Source organism: Bactrocera latifrons, unplaced genomic scaffold (assembly GCF_001853355.1).
Source record: "Bactrocera latifrons isolate USDA-ARS-PBARC rearing strain unplaced genomic scaffold, ASM185335v1 scaffold_285, whole genome shotgun sequence".
Classification (NCBI taxonomy): Eukaryota; Metazoa; Arthropoda; class Insecta; order Diptera; family Tephritidae; genus Bactrocera; species Bactrocera latifrons.
In genome coordinates, this window is record NW_017536463.1 from 237196 (window position 1) to 259909 (window position 22714).

Sequence of the window (22714 nt, forward strand, 5' to 3'; positions counted from 1 at the left end):
TAATAATTATTTTTTTTTAATATTTAATGTTTTTTAATATTTAATTAATTTTTTTTAATGTCTACTAACCATAAATGTTATTTGTAAATACAATGTGAGAAACTGTAAGCATAATTTTATTGGGCTTAAATTGAAAGCACTGCCTTTTGTACTATACAAGAAAATCACAACAACAATACAAGCTGAAAAAGTGTATAAAATAAATGTATTTATAATAAAAAAATGAAATATTGTTAGTTCTACCGAATCTCTTGCTTTATTGAGCATTACAGACAACCAATAGGCCGATGAAATAACGCTTCGGCTTCGGCTTCGGTTGACAAGGGCAGGTTTACTATTATGCAGCATTAAGAAATTTAATGAAAAAGCTGATTTTGATACTAAGCATTATTATTTATATAATTGAAAACTAATATATTTGCTTACATTTTATTTTAAGTTTTCTGTTTATTAGCTGGCTTAATTAATTTATTAACTGTACTTATTAATTGCAGATTTATATTTTTTTTTAGTTTATAAATAAACGCAGCGTAAGAATAATTTAAATTAATAAAATAAAAATATTTTTGTGTAAAAAACCGTATTTTAATTTAAAATATTTTATATTCAAATATACACCGGAAAAAATTGGATATTCATTTGAATTTATGCTACAATACCCCGCCAACCCATTAAAAACATGGTAAATAAATATAAAAATTTACGAATAACGTACCGGGGAAGCTTGCTAGGCGAATAATTTGAACTTTTTCCACTGCCTAAGTATTAAATAGGCTGTGTACTACCTATTGCTCAGTGTCAAATATAAAATAAATATACCGTTACAATTAGCGCAACTTAAATACGAAATCTTATTGAAATGCTTACTTCACTTGGAATTAGTATTTGTGATTTCTGGCTCATCAGAAGTAAATTGTATGGCACAATGGAAGAAATCGAATTTTTTTATAACTGTTTAACTAATACTTCATAGGTTACAAAGTTTTATTTGTTAAATGAGCATTTTTTTCCAACGGTGGTCGCACAAGTATGCGCAAAATGCTGCATAAAATGGCCAAATTTCTGAGTGCATTCGACGTAAAGTAATGAGGTTTACTCTGTAAAAGCGCAGCAAACCAGCTAGAGAAATTTAAAAGAAGCTAAATGATGTCAATGGAAAAATATCGCAAAGAACAGTTGAACGCTTCTTTTCAGAAAAAACCGCCGTACAGCAAAGAAATCAAAATTGACCAAGCGAATGAAAAATCAACGAGTAGTAAGGATCAAAATCCATCAGAACTACAGAAAGGTGGATTGAAACAAGGTAAACATAAAAAGTTATGAGCGTCCCCCGAATTTACCCCGTAAGTCCCTCATTCAAAGTTACGCTGCTATTTAACATGACTTTCTCCTTAACAAAGATTAACTTTAGCGACGAAGACCGGCTAAAGGCAGTGACAGAAACCATTCAATTTCTGCGACGTAAACCATGTGAACTTTATTTGGAGAACTGCATTCCAAAAACGGTAAAATATCCTCCAATGTAATGATTTAGAGCTGCATATTGGTGGAAGGTCCTGGATCAATTTATTTTGTTGAGAGAACGATGTCTAGTGAGCAGTACACCAATGTACTTCAAGAGGGTTTTGTACCATATTTGGCAACACTGAACCCTTCAGCAGCCCAGTACACTTATACGCACGCTGAGGTCCCTTGCCACACCTCCCGACGAACGACTGATGTCCTTCACAACTTGAATATCAATATGTTACGTTAGGCGGGCAATTCAACCGACCTACGAACGTTCCTTAAATCGAAGGTATACTCCCGCAAAAATCCCACAATAGCCCCACTCAAAGATAACATAAAAGATGTGTTCCTAAATGATCCAAATTTAAAAATAATGATAATATTTGTTTGAATAGTATACCTTAAATAGTGAAGGTTGTTAATAAAAACAAAGGTTTGCCAACCAAATACTACAAAAATTTAAGTTTTTCTCAATTTTATGAAAAGATAATATTTCAAATAAATATTATCCAAAAAATTGCATTCGCATATCGTAATAATTTTTGGTTTATTAGACTCTGAAGGCAAAACTATATGAATAATTGTCCCTATTTCTAACGGGGTGGTGGGGTACTGTAGGTGTTGCATCACAGCCGACTAGGAGCGCGCTTGTCACTTGTAATAACATCATTGAAACAACTGATATTTTTATGCTTACTGAAAGCGTTAATCCTATGGTTAATGCGTGGAAGTATTTATTTATTGGAWTATAGCTGAAGTGGGACATAACACTAGAAAACACTCTTGCTCTCACTGGAAATTTGTAATAATTTTTGTTTGAGTTGATGCATCCCCATAAAAATTAATTTTGTTTCATTTTGTTTTGCTTTGTCAGTGTTTTTGGACAGCTACGTATTTATTTCTGACCTCATTCATATACATTGCGACGAAAAGGTAGGTGGAAATTGTCAATAAGAGGTCGAAGGTCGTCAGAACGAGATATGTCCTCAACGATCTCTCGACCATCTTTGAAGGCTTTGTACAACTCGTTGGCTTCTGATTTTAAATCACCATGAGCATATTCCAACATTCGCAACGATTCCGCAGAAAATTTGAGACAATCTTCTTTTGTATGATATTTTAGAAAATTTGTGGCGAATTCAAAATCCTGACACTTTTACTTGGACCATAGCTTGGTTATACAAAATTTTGCTGTTTTATTTGCGAATATATATATACTCTACTACAGGCTACACAAATTAAAAAAAAAATGTATTTTTTAGTGAGCCCTGATGACATTCTTTTACCACCATTGCACATTAATGCGGCCTGCTAAAAAATTGTTTAAAAGCTATGCCTAAAGATGACAGTGGCTTTGTATATCTAAAAGAGAAATTCCTCAAACTCAGCTGGAAAAAATTGAAGAGGGGATATTTGTAGGTCCATAAATACGCCAAATGGTAAAAAATAAAAGGTAAAAAAAGTGCAAATGATCGGGAAAACTCACCTGGAAATGTTTTGTGAACGCTATAGGTATAAAAAGAAGCCTGATGCATGGATGTAGGAGAAATTGACATAAATAAATTCCACCTGCTGCTGAATTGCAATATTTCTAAATCGATAAATTTCTGAAATGGATGTATGCCGATGATGAAAAGTGGGCCGTATACGATAATGTCAAGCGGAAATTGACGTAGTGGACCGTGTAAGCTGTGAAGACTGCAATCTTTTGCCATTAAGGGGTTAGGTGGGTTTGAAAAATTCAAAAAATCTTTTTTTTTTTGTCTTATTACATTATACAGTATATTGAAAATACTCTCCCAATACTTTTAATCGAATAAAATTCTAAGAGATAGACCCTTCGGAAGTTATGACCATCACGTCACGTCAGTGTAGAGTAAAACTTTAAATGCGTTTTTTTTTCAAAATTCCATTTTTGAAGTCGGTGGACACGATTTCTCGAAAAGCTATGGACCGATTGGTTCGAATCGTATACACATATTTAAAATAACATTATGTAGTTATTGAATGAAGGACTTTTTTCATTACAACTTATTGTTTTAAGCCGTTCTTCGTTCAAGCACGAGATTCATATAGGTTTTAACGGAATATTTTTGGTTTTTATAATTTTGGATGAACTAATAATAAATTATGCTGGCCACGGCGAAAGCATTTTTTTGTGAGACCCCCGGGGATATGAGGTCTCTTCGGCTCAATTTTCAACATTTTGATATAAAAGTTTCAGGAGATATTGTTAAAATACATACCATTGATATGTCATATTATATTTTTAAAATATATGATTTTTTATGTTAAAAAAAAAAAAATACCTGTTTCTATACCTCTGAAACACACTTAACCCCTTAAGAAAATATTTGAATTCCCCGGAGTAATTCTACAGAAGTTACGGAAGCTTTGCTAAGAAAGTTTTAATGCATTCACCTTCTAGTCAGTACCTTGCGCCTAATGGTTGTTACCATTTCCTGTCTACGCCGAGAATAGAAACTTATGAATATCGATTGTTCCAGTTTTTGCCAGTACGGATGAGAGTTTTTATGGAATGCTACTATGAAATTGACTTCAAAATATCGAATAAAAGGTGCATGTTTGGTCCAAATCATGCCATTCGGGCCAAACGTACATGGTTATCATTGAGCGGTAGCGATTCCCATTCACAGCAATGTGCCGGTATTGATCATCGTGGAAGAAGTAAGATCCAAGGACCCCGCCGACCCATAAACCGCACCAAGCCGTAATTTTTTCGGGATGCAATTGTGACGAAAGTACTTTCAGAAGAATAACAAATTTCATTGACATCCCAAAACGACTCTGTTGAAAACTCCGTACTAAAAAGTCAAATTTTCGCAATTTTTTCAGATAATTTGGTTTTAAAGAGTAGTACGAAATATTGCGGGGTATGTAGGCCTCTCAAAACTAGAATGATAATACTCTCCAAAGGATATCGAGAGAAATGCATTCAACAGGTTAATAAAACATCGAATTCTCCCCACTGAGATCAAGTTAATACCTAAATTAAAAACAAAACAATATATAACGAATTTGTGCGTATACATATGTACATATGTATGCATACCATATGTACTATATATATTTGTGCTTCCTAAAAATCAACAATACACGTTGTATATATGTATGTATGTACATATTTCTATTTGTTGTAAATAGGAACATGTTTCCTGCAATCATTTGTTTACAAATGCCTCACACCACCTTGACAACCGAGAGCCCTTCCAACCTACGAATGTACAGTCCAACGCTAACCGGCATATTGTGCAAATCCACACAGCTTGTCACTCTCCGGTCTTACCAGCGCTCACACTCTTACTGCTGAGTATGCGCGCTCCCCATTGGCGTTTGTTTAGAGAAGTGACCAAATTGGTTGCCTATTTACATTCGTGATGAGATCCAAGCGGTTCAAATGGGTTCCACACTCGAATTCGTATGGCTTTATCAGCTACGAATACGAATTTTCCCTGCAAGAGATGCGAAATGAGCTAAACGTGTGCCACTGGAGCGCCAGCCAAGCGTATGCTTTTTGTTGCAGCGCCAAACAAATACAGTTTGCGTGCGGAGCTCGCCAAGGGCGGTTGAAACAGAAATTTTGTGCAGAAACGCTTCCCAAGTGCGCGACGCTAAATTATTGCAAAAGCGGGAGCGTTGTAAATATACTATAATATACATACAAACACACAAGTGTATGTCAAATAAATAGAATTAACTTGTTTATTGCTGGTGGTTGGTGTAATCGCAACTGTGCTGCATATAGTTTTGCAGTTGCAGCAACAACGGTAAAAGTAAATACAGTCAAGACGCTTAAATCTAATTTAGTTTGTGCGAAGGTCTGCGTGTACACTGTGTTATTCAATGCAAATTTTCGCTTTTATAATATTATTTATTAGTATCTCACTCTTTGCTCTACAAAGTCAAAGTGTTTGACTACCGCTATGTGATTATGTAGAGCAAATATTTATTTTTTAAGTGGACGTTTTATTAGTGAAGAAAATTTTCCGACGTATGCGCCTACTTGTCCCTGCAAATTTTGCCTGGGCTTACCGAGTTTGTAGCAGCTGCTGTTATTGCCATTGTGTCGGAGACTGTGTATCTGTTGCTGCTATTTGTGTGTGCGGGTGTGTGCATTTGTATGAAGCTGCTGTGAATCGATTATTCGCACGATGTAAACGGCGCGCTGCATTATTTTACGCTCAAGTGTGAAACAACTAAGATGATTTATTAATGAAAGTTTCATGATTTCACTAAAAAGAAGGTCTGAAATCAGAGTTGCGTGTAAAAGTTTGTGAAAAAAGTGAATAATACGAAAAAAGAAAATAATAAAAAATTTACGCTCCGCCAACTCGCGGATGTGCTTTTATGTTCCGTAGTTTTTTTTTGTGTCTCAGCTGTGCGTAAGCGCTAAATTAAGGTGACCAGATGAGTGCGGTGGCAGTGGTACAGTTCTAAAAGTAAAGTTTTTGTGAATTAAAAACATTAAAAAAATATTCAGCCAATGTTTTCTTAATATGGTTTGGTCACGTAAGCCTTTGTATTCTCAAGCAAGAAAAAAAATTAAAACAACCCGAAATTTAATTTAAATGTTTAGCTGGTGCTTAAGAAAGAAGGATTCTAGTAAAGTTTTTTGGAAATTAAAAACGTTCAATAATTTTTAAGGCATCAAACTACATATATGAAACAGGTAAAACGAGAACTTCTGCTGTAATGAAGCTGTAAGAGGTTTAATTCCTATAGCATCTATATGTACTATGACTAAATCTGACAACGTAACCTACCAACGATTTGCATTCAATGGTTCTTTCAAGTCTTGTTATTTGCTATAACCAATCGTTAAGTCTAATTTTTGTTACTTAGCAAGACAAAAAGATCTTTATCATAGTTCTGGTCGGTCATTTTGTTTGCCAGCTACATATATGTATGTATGCTAAGGTATAGGAGAGATCTGATCTGAACAGATTTGCGAGATGATGGCCATCTAAAATCTGTGCCAAAAATCCAGTTGCAATTGTCAGTTTTATGCTATAGTAATTCTAACGAAAAATTTTGTTCAGAGATAACTGTAGCTGCTCTTCCTTAGAAAATAATCTGTAGCAAATATCAAGAAGAAAATATGTGAAATAAAAAAAAAAATTTCATGCGAAGACTTGATTTTGAATAATCAGTTGGTATGCCAGCTATATCCTATGGTGGTTCGATATTAGCGGTTCCAAAAAATGAGCAGGCGCTTGAAAAGAAAATGTTGTGTGCAGAATTTTAGATCGACATCTCAAAGATTGATTAACATTATACCATATATACAGACGGGCATAGCTTTAAATATTTTTATGGGATTTTTGACGTCTAAAAGTTACAAACTTCGAGGTAAACTTAATATACCCTGTCCAGGGTATAAACAGTTATGAAAATAACTACTTTTTAGAAAAATTCGTTTCAGAAAACAAAAAAAAAATTATCATTTAAAACTAACTCATGTAAATTTAGCACAGTCCAAACCCACCAAGGCACTCAAGATAAGCAGACGACAGATCCTATTGTCACTTGTGGAGCGGTTGCTTGGGCAACCGGAAGCCTTTGGAGCAGGCATTGCGGGACTGCATATCAAACTATCCATACTTTTGGAACATTTTCCGAGCATCTTTCAAGTTAGCGTGCAGAAATCAGTCTCCATAGCAACTATCGCAACCACCGTATCACTATACTTAGCTCTAGTCAACGGCACTAAAGGCGGGTGATCTCAGCGTGTGAGGTTTAATCGCTGGCTAAGTTGTGGAGTGTGTAGGAAGGCTGGCTGCATCGCCCAGCAGGCTCCTGGAATTATTCAGGACCTTTGTCACCATATGTGATATAGGAGAGGGCACAATAGACCAAAGGTCGCAGTACAGAGCTTTAATTTTACTCTCTATCTATCTATGGAAGAGTATGCTTAGCAAGACTCTAAGGAATTCAAAAAATATTTTTTCTATGGTTAAAAATTCAATGAATTCTAAAATGTTTAATTCCATTTCCTACATTGTTACTATTATTTTTTGCATTCTCACATACAAATGTATGCTATTAGTTTCATACAGATCTACTATCTAGCAAATTATCATCAGGTATTAGAACACAAAATCAATTAGTTGTTGTATTGTCAAATACATATCAGTATATTACAATGTTCAGCATATACTCACAAGCTTTTCAATAGTTTATCAAAACTTATCGGTTGTTTGCCGCTTCTTATCACAAATCATAATCTTTGATAAACCTCAATAATTTACGATGCAAAACAATTTGAGTAATTTCTTTTGTAGACACTCCAAATTTTTTTTTTTTTTTTTGGAAACGTTAAAAGCTCAATGAACTTTTTTAAGTGAACCAAAATTTGCGATAATCAAATCAATTTTATAAATAAGAAAAAAAGCAAAAATGCAAATATTTGTGAAAAAAGGAGGGAAAGAGGGGATAAATGCGAGCTAGGCAAACGCTTCGCTATGCTTCCTCGCTGATTTTTTTTATTAGTCACACGCCTGAGATATTATTAAGTGAATGTGCTATTTATGCTATATATGTCTGGATAAATGCGTATAAGCAAAGAAAATACAAAAGTTATAAATAATTAAAAACATGAATAGCTTTAAACAAATTGTGTGAGGTAAACAAAAGATTGCGAAAATTCAATGACATAAGAGAGGAACAAATAACTTATTAGCATATATTTAGGTTCATATGGATAAATATGTATGTAAATACAACCACAGAGGTATTATTATTTATATTTGTGTTAGCAATTTACGACTTTCGTTTTGTTTGCTTATAATTGAAATTTATTTTGTTTGCTGACGTCTGGTTACCTGTGGCGCACAATTAAATCAAATTCTTCAATGTAAGAGAGAAAGAGAGGGAGAGTCTCGGCAGCGCTCAACAGCTGGCGCGTGGCGCATTATCAAAGCGACGCTCTCTTATGTTCCAAATTTTTTGCATTTACGGCTTACATCAAATAAAGTGGAGCAGTAGTGGAGCTGGTAAATAAATGCATATATAAGTTCATATGTATGTATATACATACATATGTATAAAGGGAGAAACGCACAAAATAAACACACACAATCCGCTAATCGCACTGTTGAATTGCGCGTGGAGCGCAAGGTCATTTGGATGTTGCAACCGTGATCTTTGACCAACGCAACAACTACCAGAAAAGCAACTCGTTAACAAGACCGCACTCAACTTGTAAAAATTCAAATGTTTACTTTACAAATAAAAAACATTCGATTAAGTAACTGTTTGCTTTGTGAGAACACAGCAAATAAAAATTTAATTCTCACATATACATAATGTATGTACATAATCGTATCTGCTTACATATTTATACCCTCAACAGTAAACATTAAGTTTACCACTTGGTTTGTAATTCCTCGGTGCACCTCGCTCTGGTCGAAATATCGTTGAAAAAGTCAACGGAATTGAATTTGGAAAAGAGTGTTTGATTGGAAATACGAAAAGTCTTTTTCGACTACCCAATATATGTATGTATTATATATAAATGATCAATGTGACGAGAGGAATCTATTTATCAAAGTCTGTCTTATTTATCTGTCTATATATGCACAAAGTAGTCCGCGAGTTATTTAAGCTTTTCTCTCCCCAGTAACACTATACTTTGTATATTGGAATACTATATAATATACCTGCGATATAAACTAGCCAATCAAAATATCGAAAAAGATCTTTTGAAAGCCTTTCAAACTAACATATAAGAAAAGCATCTGTGAAGGGTATTAAGGCAGCAAAGCAGCTGCACTTGATGTTGCTTTGTTATCTGCAGTTCCATATAATTCCGCTTAGATAATCCACTTGTTTACAAATCTCAAACGTCAGCTGAGTTGACACTCCTCACTCAGTTTCACTCAAATTACCAAAGTGTCGTGGACATTTTTATATCAACAAAATATCGCGACTTCACTGGTCAAGCGTTTCACTGATAAGGCCATCATTTCTTGGAATTTTATTTGTCCACATATTTAAAACACCTATAAAATAATTCACACTTTGGCTATGAACGCTAATGGCTTCAGAAAATACCAAGTTTAACTATTAGGCGGTTGTACGTTCATATATCCACTTGCATGCCAGATAAAATGAAATACGCGTTTTGATTTTTTGAAAAAGCATTTATAAATTCTTCATTGCAATAAATGAATACAGTTAATTACCGTAGGACTAGTAAAATTTTTGATTTTTGACAACATGATGGCTTCCCCTAAAAAGTCGTTATTGTGAAAAAATTTACAACTACATTTCGAACAGCTTAAAATAGAAACTATTATCGAAAATCTTATTCTTTCGATCTGACAAATAACTTCTCTTCAACAAATCCTACAAATTTGATAATCAAAGTCTGGCGATTAGTGTAAAATGGCTCCTACCTAGTGATGGGACAAGGATAAATACCAAAGGGTAAATTGGGTATAAAAATGTATGCTTTGAATAAGCAAACATAAAAAACGTATACGCATATACAACAAAAACGCAAAAGCAAAAAATGAATCAACAAATGTAAATACCAATTTACCCAAGCGGTTGGGTATTTACCCAAAATGTGGGTCTAAATCAGAACAAAGAAAATTTTTAAAAAATTAAAGGAATTCAATTTTATAATATGAATTATTATTATATTTTGTAATAGCAAATTAAATATTTTTAAATTTAATCGTAATCGCTGTCGCTGTCCGTATCCGATAAAAATTCATATCGAGTAGAGTGCGTGATCCCGTCTGAAGTTGAAGGTATGTCGTCTTGAGCACATTCTAGTGAAGAACTCTTGGAATTTTCAAATTGAGTGGAGTGCGTGCTTTCTGCTGAAGATGCTGAAGAACTGTTTTTAAAAAGCAAGTTCCAGTTGCACGATAAATATGTTATTTTGTCTGCTCTTTGTGTTGTTAAACGTTTCCTTTTTTTGGAATGAATGAAGCTGTGGGTGCTAAAGGAACGTTCAGTAGCAGCTGAAGTACAGGGAGCTGTTAAAATTCGAACAGCTAATTTACTTGATTGCGTACTTCCACAAGTTCCTTTCCATCAAGTTACTGGAGAAATTTCATGCAAACAGCTCCAGACAAAAGTTTTTGTCCGGAAATCATTCCTGGCCTTGTGCGAGTAGTTGGCAAAATCTGCTATTATATTTATGTTTAGCGTCTGTGATATTGTGTGAATGAACTCCAATGCATCTACCTCCTCGGACGGATCAAGATCACTTCCTTGTGCCTTATGATCTAGTCGCAGCTAAATGTATCGGTTTTACGGTTTTTTTAAATCGTGTGTTGAATATGATTGATAGCTCAGTTTTTTCGGCATCATTCAGCATCATAGTTGAAACAAACTCTAATTAAAGCTTGCTTTTAATTTCATTAAACGCGAAATATATCATGTGTATATTAAATTCATTTGATTCTAGCTTACAAATCCATTTTATAATGCAACCAAATATGTTTGAGATTTTTTGAGTGCAACATTTGGGTAGGCTTCTTTTACTATTTTGAACGCCTTTTGCATATTTGCCGCATGTCACCAATTAACACAAAAAAATTTTGTTCACCATATTCCTTCATGATTTTAATAATTTCCTTTGATAAGTACTGAGATGTATGCCGATTGGCCTGTATTGACAGACTTTTCAGAAATGCAGAGTGATGCCCATACTCATCTCGTTATAAATTTTATGCAGATATATGCTGGAAATCGCCTTTCCAGTTAGAGTCTTGAAATGTGGATTAAGGTCCTTAAAAAAGTCCTTCCACAATGGGTGCTCCACCATTGCCAAAAGAGCGCCGGTTACAAATATAGCCTTAGCTAAGTTGTATTGTGCTAAATTTGAAAGAAGATGCTTTTGTAAATCAGATGAAGGCGGAGAATCACTTTCTGTCTGTATCTTAGTTTTTGCCACATTGAATGCAAGCATGTCTTAAACTCGTTGTTTTATTAATAATGTACACTTGATGCACGTTATTAAATGTTTTGCCATTTTATTTACATTTACAAATTTGTACCGCTGTTCGCAATGTGAGCATGAAGCTTCATTGCTACTATCGCTTCTATGAAAGAGATTCCAAATAGTTTAATTTTTCGGTCTTCCCATCATTTAAAATATAATTATTAACACACGCACTTTATTTCACTTTCTAATCGCTGGGGACAAATATTATATTTAAGATGAACCAAATTCTTTTTATGCACTTGACTCAGGTTGTTGTTGCCGCCGCTCCCACTCATTACATTGAATTCACATAAGCACGCTATTAACGGTTCTTATTAAGAATTGTTGTTACTTATGTTCAAAGTAAATTTGAAAACATACTCATGTCTCTTACTTTACGTAAAAACCAGTATTTGTTATTCAAATGAGTATTTACACGAAATTAGATAAATACCCGGGTATGAAAATGGGTATAAGTGGGTAAATACCCAGCGTTGGTTAAATACGCAGGTCTAAACCCATCTCTACTCCTACCTTTATTCAAAATTCTCTCTTACATGCAACACTATTTTCAATGTAAAATTTTAGTTTTTCGGCGTATTATTTCGCTTTGCAGCTGCTTCTGGTTAGAGTCGTACTAACTTGATGTCTCCAGAAGACAGCTAACCAACTGAATTGAATGATTGTTGTCAAAGATATTCCAATATTCCATGCCACTATAGTGAATTATAAAATTAAATTAAAAAAAAAAAAAATTAAGTGTAAGCCTGTCGACAAAATGTATTTTATTAGTTTTGTGTGGTAGCATACTTGATATCTTTGCTTCAAAAGTTATTTTAGTGGATAACATTATACATCCTATCCTGTCATACCGATAAACTTTAAAAACTATCCTTCAACAAATTAAATTAAAACCCAAGGCACAAATATTTTTTTATATGTGTTCAGGGATGCTAAGTGCATAGTGCATTTTTCTAATTAACAAGAAATCTTTAATTTATTTATAAACTGTTGCGAATCTTGCAATTTCATTTGACTTTAACACTTTGCCCTAACGTTAATCGCACGACAAACGCTTTGAATGCAGCAATATTGTTTTTGTATCGTAAAGATAGATAAAGTAAAACTTGCGCACTGTAAGTGTTAAAGTTCAAATCCATTTCCTTGCTGAACAAAGTTCGCATGCACTTTATATCCATTGAATAGAACTGTAAAATGATTGTCTCTGCCAACTAAGCTCTTTTCTGTCTGCGTTTTTTTCGTTGGATTTTCCCATTGGCGCCTTTCATACTGGCACGGAAAATGAAAATGACTTTTTTGTCTTTATTTTTGTATGTGTGCACATTTCCTGTTGCATTAAATCGATTGCATTGACCAAGCTCTCAGCTTAGTTCAGCATTAAATGTTTTTTTTTTTTTGCTAGCAGATAACACACTACGTACACTATGAACCAAAAACAAAAACTAAAACTACAACAAATAAAATAAAATAATAATAATAAAGTGGAGTGTTCGCTTTGCGATCAAAATTTGTGATAGTGAACACAAAATACTACCGATGTCAAGAGCGTATATGAGAGCGAGTGTCACTTAACGCTATTTACAGTTCGAACGGTAGCCAACAATTTGAAATTGTTTACCGATAAATAATGATTACTATTTAATTGCTCGTTCATAATGGTATTGAATGGACTTCGTGCTTTGTTTTACAACTGGAATAAATCGGAAGCGCTATTTTTAATCGCTCAGCTGAATTTTGTATGACATTTATATTAGAATTGTACAGCGTCAAGACCCCGTTTTATAGCGAATTAAAAATAAATAATTTTTAATTTACACAAAAATTAAATGAATTCTATTTAAGGAAATATGTTTAACCGATCCACACAATGTTGTAATTTTTCCCATTTCTGTAAAACTCAAGCAACAATGCACCCAAAAATTTATTTCATTCTGACCTCTATAGGGGTAGAACAGTCAGGAATTTTTAGTGTGTTTAGAATATAATTATTTTGATCGAACTGTACCGAGAAATTTTGATTGATGTAAGGTTAAGAGGTTATATCGGTTGACGGGTTTCAAACACGTATAGAATATTGTCCTAAATTTTCAAGTTCATCCGAGTAATAGTTTCTTAGAGACAATATTGAGAACTTCTGTGCTCTAGGCTAGTTAGGCTAAGTGCGAAATCTTTAAACACTGTGGTTTTGAAGTTGGTTGGCAAGATTTCTCAAGAACTACTCAATCTATACTTCAAGAAATTTTACTGAGGTCTTTGAGAAACAATTCTCAAAAACTTGGAAAAAGGAGTTTTTCTTTCGATTACAACTATTTTAAAAGAAAAAAGCTAAATTTTCACTGAAATTTTGTAAAAATGTCTGCAAAAATCCAATTTGTAGGTTTTTGCTTTCGCTAATGGTAAGGTTTTAAATAAGACACGCATTTTTTCACTTCCAACGAGCTTTTCTGCGAACGCGGGCGCATCTTTTTTCTGAAGGGTCACCGGAAATGGTGTCGCTATGGCCGAGTTTAAAAGAAATAAATACATTTTTTATAAATAATCATTTCTCAAAGATTTGATTGTGATGTTTTTTCAAATTATTTTCCGAAACGTGTTATAAGTCAGTGAAAATGAAGGCAAACATCTTTGAATTATTCTTGAAAATGCTTCCGCACCCACCATATTCTTCAGATCTAGCACACAGCGACTATTTCCTGTTTTCAAATCACCAAAGAATGATTGCTGGGAAGAAATTTTCTTCAAATGAGGAGGATGGAAATTGAAGCAAAGAACAAATCATACTATAAAATGGTATTGAAAAGTTAGAGGACCGATATTATCAGTATATTACCCTTGAAGAGAATTATGTTGAATTTTCTCAAAAAAATCTGTCTTACTATGGTAGGCCGGAGCTTTTCAATTGTCCTAGTGAACTAGTTCTTTTGTTTTTAAAGTGTCGTTCAGAAATTTTGCACATGCCTTTTTCTACCTCAAAAGCTGCATATTATATTGAACCACTATAGCTATATCCTAAGCTGATATACAAAGCAGATTAATCAAAATCGTGTCCTTGTATGGAACATTTTTTGGTGAAAGAGATATCTTCACGAAATTGGCATGGCTTTTTAATTTTAGAAGAAATGTTTTACATCGGACCACTTTAGGATATAGCTTTCATAATTGACCGATAAAATCAAGTTCTCGCAAACAATTTTTAAATATGTGAATGGCAACTCAAATTTCACAACTGAGTTTATTTATACTAACCAAGGAGTGCTTTAAAACCACAAAACTCATTTCTCCATTTCAGTTTTTATAATTAAACGCAAATTTTTCTCCCTTACTCACTTTCTCCCAAGCTGCAATGCAATTAGCGGAATTACAATTTCGAAAATACTTTTCTACACGCCGCCAAGGGGCTTAAAATTAAATGAAAATTTAAAAATACATATACATATGTACATACGTAGAATGCCCACAAATTTGGTTCACAGTTGACGTTTTCGTGCTGCCTGTCATCATTTTCTGCTGACTTTTTCTTTCAACACTTGCTTGCGATTCTTGAAAGCGCAAATTGGCGCACATTTTGTTGACTTTTTCATTTCACGGCCAAACGAGTGCAAACGGGTGAAGTGCTGCACAGCTGCTCCTCCTTCTACCATATTTCTACATATACATATATACATACATATACTAGAATTGTTAAACAGCATCATCTCCAACAAAAAACACACCAGCTAACATAATTACAGCAAGAGCGCACGTAGGTACTCGAATGCCGTGACGTCATTGATTTAGTCTAAGGACGTTCGTTAGTTCATTCGTGTTCGTGACGTCATAGCTGTGCTCAATTCTCGCCTTTGTTATTTAGTAAACGAGTGCACGCACTGCAAACGACAATCAGTGACGTAGCCGCCAATTATGTTTACTATCAGTGAAACGGAAAGCGTGGAAACTACAAAGAACGCCAACAATGAGAGTGGAAATGAGAAAAACCGTAAAGTTTTGTAGAGGAGGTGTGTGAGAGAGCTGTCACAGCTGTGGCAGGAAAAATATGAAAAGCTTTCCTGAATACGCGTATATGCATGGACGCTCTCTGTCAATTGTTTGCTCCTGCGCAGTTGACGTGGTTGTGAATAGAGTTGCCATTTTACGGCACGGTTTTACTTGTAAGAGTTTTCGTGCCTATGCCGCCTTAATAAAAAAAAATTCACAATTTGTTTAAGAATCGTACTTTTATTAAAATTAGCTTTGTTTATTTTTTTAGTGGAAAATTTTCCCAAAGACTTTCGAATTATTAGATTTTCGTTTAATGGCTCAGCATACTATATATTTTTTAGGATTGCCAGATAGATACATATTCATATAATTTTTTGGTAGAGGTAAAAATTTTCAGTTTTTGAATTGCAATGAATTTTATTCTACGTCTCGTTGAGTTGATTTAGTCAGGATTAGTCTCTTTGTATATGTGCGAACTATACCCCTAGTTTTTGGGTTATCAATCTAAAATTTTACACAAATCCTATTTTTCTCAAAAGTCGAAAGTTATTTGTCGGAACTGCCAGTATTGAACCATTAAGTCATATATCTGCCATACAAACTGACCAATAAAACTCAAGTCTTTGTATGGAAAACTTTTTTATTTAACCATATATCTTACGAAATTAAACATGGTTTATTATACAAAGCAACACTATAATCTTCGGAGAAATTGTTAACATCGGGCACTATATCATATAGCTGCTATACAAAATAAGACGTATTATGTATTATAGCTTCTGTGCATTCGAAGTTAACGTTTTCTATAAATAAAAAAAAAAATATCCTTCGCCCACAACTGCGCCACAAATGCTTGGCAACCCATGCCACATTGCCTGCGAAAAGCTTTTACCGCCAATGTCGCGAAGATTAAAAGCAAACAACACTCGGCCAGAAGCAAACAGTCGCTAGCAGAAACGGTCCGTGTCCAGTCGTTGAAAGTAACAGTAACAGGCAGAGCCAGCAGCAGCAGTCATAGAAGAACAGCTATTGTGGCTAATAGAACGGTTGCTGTCGAGGCGCATTTGCAAAGTACGCACACGCATGCATACAAATGTTGCGTACGTGCGTTTGAAGGAGTGTGTGTGTTGGTACCTTCACTATGTGTGTAGGTGTGCGTGCGTGCTGCATATATGAATCTAAGCTGTTAGACAACGCTTTGGGTCATTTGTGTCACTTTTGTGAAACGAAATAGAGACGAAAATTGCAGTAGAAGTGGCAGTGAAAATGAAAAAATAGCAAGTTATATTAAAAAGAATTAAAAAAAAAAAAATTATGCAAAATAATATGTGGTAAAGAAAAGTGGAAAAACTGCCGCCAGTGACTATAAAGAGTTTATACATGTAGTATATGAAAAGTTAAAGATATTACAATTATACACATTTGTATGCGGACGCAAGTGAAATTGGTGGAAAAAAGTACGTGTTTTCATAAAAAGTGTGAATAAAAAATAATTGAAAAATAAATACAATAAAAATAATATAAATAAAATGTAATAAAAATATATGAAATAGATAAATATAAAGTGAGTGCTGCCACATTATTCAAGTACAAATTGTCAATAAACAAACTGAAGGTGTATACGCAAAATGTCCTTCACATTTCTGCAGCCGAGCAGGAGCTGAAGAAAGGTGGCTGCGCCCACGCACAACAGCAAAAAGGCAGCAACAGCAGCAGTGGCTGTCGAGAAAGTCAAGGAATTCAAAGACGTAATTCGAGAGCAATTTTACTGTTAAGAATGTTTGCTGGTTGGAATTTGAGCAATTTGTATTTTTTGCTGTAAATTGCACCGATTATTTTACTAGCAACATTATGTGAAATGTACGCTGGTGCTCATAAATTATTTTTTTTCTTATTTAACTATTTTAGACATTTCTCAAAAATAATTTATTTCTTATTTAAATATTCTCAAATTATTTCCAAGAGCAAAAAAAAAAAAACTTAAGAAAAATGCCAATAATTTACTTTTCATTTAAAACACAAAAATCAGCAACAAAGCTGAGTGTTGACATATGTTTGCAAAATGAGAATGAGCAAAAACACTGGTGCATATGTAGCTACATACACATATGCACACATAAATGCTCTTAACAGCCGAAATTTTCTGATTTACTACGCGCCTATCGGGAATACCGATACAAAGTTATGTTGAGCAGCAATTCATACCTGTCACACACACACGCCCATACACAGTTACACGCATACAGCAATAGGCGTGTATTCCCTTAAGTCCCGTTAGCGTTTGTGTTGTGACAATTTTATTTTTAGTTATTGCGTGTGTAGAAATATCCTGCAGCGCAGCAAAATATGAAACTAAATTTATTAAACAAACAAAAACACAAACAAGTACAACAACACTACAAACGAGACAAATATTTGCGGTGGCATTGCCATGGCTAGTTAGAGAGGACACCCTTGTAGGCGTAGATCCTGCAAATAATGGAGGTGTATTCATAAGTCCACAGCATGTGCTTACATAGTTAGATACTTTTACAGTTAGTTTAGCTGCGTGTGCAGCCATAAATGTGTGTGTGTGTAGGTATTTAATTTATTATATGGAATTGCGGCAAGCCAACTTTGCTGAATGAATTTAATTAAATTTTTTTTTTTTAATTTTGGCTATTAACAAAACGCTGCCGACATTTAAATAGTAAACACTAATTTTACAGTATATGATAATAATATACAAGCGAGAACTACTTGAATGCAAAAGTAGAACAAAATGCACATAACTTACAATTTCTGTCATAAAAAATATAAATGAAGGAGCGTATAAGCGACTATTAACGCAAGAACCAACAAATTATGCCGTTGCATTAGGGTTGTTTGAAAATATGCGAACATTTTGATCAAGTGTAAATCACTTCAAATTACTCTACTCAGATGACGATAAAGTTAATTTTTCAGTTTGTATTCGTATTCTTTTTGAGTTACTGAAAAACAGTAAACACAGCTAGTGGTTTCCATATGTGTGTTAGAACCCGTATTGCTGTTTACAAATGTAATATGCAAGGCGAGGCATTTAACAAAATTACATATATTAGTTCTAACTGGAAATTTTAGGCCGAACAACTAAATGGTACTGCCAAAAATGGAGTATCCAATGGTATTGCTGGAGTTGTCTAGTAGATGGCAAGGTGGGAGCATCTCATTACTGCCGTTTTGGTTGTCAGGTTTCTCCGAAATTAAAGTTAAGATCTCTTTATTTAAGCGAAATTCTAATAACATCAAATGCAAGAATGTGCTACGAACAAAGAACCAACATTAATTTTGTTTTAAAATTGGTAAAACTTTTACCGAAATATTTCAATTGATGAAACGAGTTTATGGCCATGATTGCCTATTCCCTAGCAGAGTGCACGGGTGTTTCAACGTTTTCAAAATAGTCGTGAGGACCACCATTAACCACTCCCCGTATTCACCTAATACGACACCGTGCGACTTCTTCCTTTTCAGAAAAATCCATTTGCCGACGAAAGGAAAGCGTTATGCTGACGTAGAGGTCATTCAAAAGGCTTGCACCGGCATACTGGCAGTCATACCGGCTAACGAGCTAGAACACTCGTTCGACATGCTTTTGGGCGCGTGCAAAAAGCTGCATTGAAGCAGAAGGAGACCATTTTGAACAAAATAAATTGATTTTGCCGAAAAAAAACGTTTTTGCTGTTTTTTTGTTTTTAAGTCCTTTTTACTCTGGAATGCACCTAATAGTCGGTCGGCGCGATAATGGTCGCCATTGACGGTGATGTTCTCACTGGCATCATTTTTGAATGAAATATTCCTATAACTTGATGAAAATGAAGTTGCAAATTACTGTTTATAAAGAGGGTGCTCTGCACTATTCTTTTGACTTTGATTACCTTGAAATTGATTTTGCTTTGAGTTTTGTCACTATTCTCTTAATAATAAACCAAAATGTAGACTACAGGAATAACACTTACTTGCAAATTACTCAATAGTGCGCCGAAAGGAAGGCAATATTTTTGGACTTTTTTAAATTAATAATGATTAGCTCTACTGAAACTATCTGAAGCTATATATACATACTTATATGTACGTATTTAAGTGATCATCGGGAGCGCTTCGATTTAGCCATGTCCGCCTGTCAGTATACAATATACGCAAAATAGTGCTTCAGTTGTTGAGTTATTGATTTGATTGTGCCCAAAGGAGCAGCTTACTTGCGCTGCTATCGATATCGCACCACTATAGCATTTAGCTGCCATACAAACTGATCGATCAAAATCAAATTAATGTACAGACAACTTTTTTATTAAGCAAGATTATAAGGCAGAAACAACTTTTTATCATAAAAGTAATATAAATTCATTAAAAACAACCTCTTTTATAAATACTATTTAAGTTTTACTACTTTTCTTTACATATGTAACATATCCAAAACCATTTACTTATACATTTTCTGTCATTAAACTGCGATGAACATAATACCACCCTAATGTATTTGTATTTCATAACAATACTCAATAAGTTTTACGTTCACACATACTTATAAACGCAAAAACCATAGAATACGACAAGTTAGTGGCAGCAGGTGGCAGCCACATTGTTATAGTTCTTGCTGATGAGTGCGCTTAGATGTTCATGAACTCAAAAGTTACATATGCGCATACATGCATATGTACAAGCATACGAACATAGATAATGTGCACTTGTGAATGAGTATTAATGAAGGGATGTTACTAAATATGAAACAATGCGCCACCGTCTCACGTCCACGCCTACTAACGCTTATTGTTCTAAGACAAAAGGCAGTAGAGCAGAGCAATGACAGCACCGCAATGCACCGCACCGCTTCCCGGTAAGTTCATACTGCAAAAGTGAGCAATTGTCTACAGGCGTTCATTTAGTGCTGTCATTGTGTGTGTTGGCGCCTCACTAGCGCACAGGAAAATAAACACTGTGGGCACACAAGCACACTGATCCACACACACATGCGCAGAGCCAAGTGAAGCAAGTAGCAGCTCATACCTTTTCTGTCAGTCAGGCAACAGCCTGTTAAGCACTTATTGCATTTAATTTGTTTATGGTCTTGCGACCTCATTAAATATTGATTTCCCCACAAGAGGCACACCAACATACACTCATATATATTTATATATGTATATGTACATATGTATATATATAGAGTAATGCCTGCATTGGCTGACACACAATGTGCAGGGCAGAAATGCACGAACTTCCGAAAAAACGGCATAAACCAGCAACACAGCCCTTAGTGGCACTCACCTCTTTCGCTCTAAATGGAAAACAAAGCAAAAACAATAAGAAAGTGATACGTGCGGTTTTTGCGGTTGACATTTTGTAGCATATTTGACACACTTGTGCATTATAACTAACAACAGCAACGACAACTTGTCACATAAGCTCACGCCACTAACTACCTATTTGCCACTGTCGCATATATTCGTATATTTCTTGCTGAACTTATGTAATTGTGCACTCGCATGTCGGTCAAAATGGATAGTGCCCGTACACACGCGTATCTATGCGCACACATGTAGATTATACGGTGAGTGCCGTTATAAGTGGATTAAAACAATGCCTCAAAAGCTGTGGCATATTCTTAGTCAATAGCAGGGCGCATGCCAATTTGCTTATTTGAACATTTACACACATACATATATATATATATACATTCCTTCGCATGTATGTGTTGGTGAATACGTGTGTCAACAAGCATACTAGTTATCTTGCTGATCCTGTGATGAGTGACTAATATCTGCAGGCGCACTCCAGCTTATACATACACATTAATCCATAAATTATATAATATWTATGTATGTATGCTTGTATGTACATAGGCTTAGCCACCTCCTGCTGCATGTAAGTTGGCTAAATCTCATATACATTTTTGGCACAGCATTCACAATTTAGCTCTTATTTTTATTACACATTTTTATATATTTATTTTCTATAGTCTAGCTGAGAGGAATTTAATAAAATCGTTAGAAACTGTGTGAGCTACATTTGTTGTCCAAAAAGTACTTCACTTATCAAAGAAGAATATTAAACTGTTTATAACTTTAAAATGAAAGGAGAAAGTTGAACATTGATTGAATTAATGAAGCAAAGGCAAAGCAAACGTATAGAACTCTTCTTAAAATTACTTATTATTAACTCATATAAAAGTCTAAACTTTGTTTTAGGGTCCTTCACAAAGACTAGGTGCGTTAAGCGAAATGTGCCTGTACGGTATTTGTTTTACTGTTTTACAATATCCTTTTAAATATCTTACTGGTATACTTTTGATCCAGTTTTAATCCCTTTTTCATAGGAGTGAAAAAGTGTAACGACTTTACAGGAGGCTTATCATCAAACTCCTAAAGAACTGCATAGTGTCCCCATTGAACCCGTTGAATAACATTTATTGCGTCTTTCAAAGGTTTTGCGTAGAATTTATCAATAATTTCTTCAACAATGAACATTTTTCTTTCTGTCAAAAGGATACCTTTTGACATTGATCTGTTCAATATATCCAATTTCCTTGACATAATTTTCAGTTTTCTTAGATGACTTCTGCGAATGCGCTCGCTTACTATTTTAAGGGCGCAATTGGTTCGAACTACACGCGAACGACCAATTTACTTTCTGTTATCAACTGTAGACTTTTGAGAAAAAAAGCTACTAAATTTCACTTGAGTTTTTTTTTGCACTTATGAAAAGTAGTCAAAGCAATTCGATCTTCTTTAGATCCCCATTCCATTGTTAATAAGTGAAAGCAAACGTTGGACCGATCTTAATATGTGGGTAGACACTTCATACAAATTAGAATAAACAAGTAAGAAAGGAATAAGTTTGGGTGCAACTGAACATTTTAACTCTTACAATTCGCTAGAATCAAAGCCAGGAAATATCTTAAGGTGCAAAACGTCAACAAGAAGATCAGAATACAAGCAATGACCTTTATATATACAATTCATACATTGATCGACATTAAGTTTGTTAGAAAACCCATATCGTCGTACTTTACTAGGTACAAGGGAGAAATTCTCAATCTACAAGCATAATCAATACTGTAATTTTCTTTGGCTCGGTTAAAATTAAAAATAATTTTTTGGGCAAAACTCAATTCAAGGGGCATTTGTACAAAAACATAAAAAAAAAAAAAAAAAAAGAGCTCGAGAAATAAAGGACACCCCAAGGTACATATATCAATATATCCAATTACGTTTTTGAGAGGCCGTA

The 22714-nt window shown here is 34.4% G+C and overlaps 1 protein-coding gene across 9 annotated transcripts in view; it reads left to right on the plus strand.

Moving 5' to 3' along the window:
• Positions 1 to 5085: 5085 nt before the first annotated feature.
• LOC108970140 (protein retinal degeneration B) overlaps positions 5086 to 22714 on the plus strand; it is a 44780-nt gene continuing 27151 nt past the window's right edge. For 6 of the 9 annotated variants that reach the window (XM_018935313.1, XM_018935315.1, XM_018935309.1 and 3 more), the window contains exon 1: positions 5086 to 5303. The gene's annotated coding sequence lies outside the window, so the exon portion shown is untranslated. Of the gene's footprint in view, positions 5304 to 16983; positions 17218 to 17255; positions 17330 to 22714 lie in introns of those variants that run through there. The other 3 variants (XM_018935311.1, XM_018935310.1, XM_018935312.1) reach the window with 3 other exon arrangements.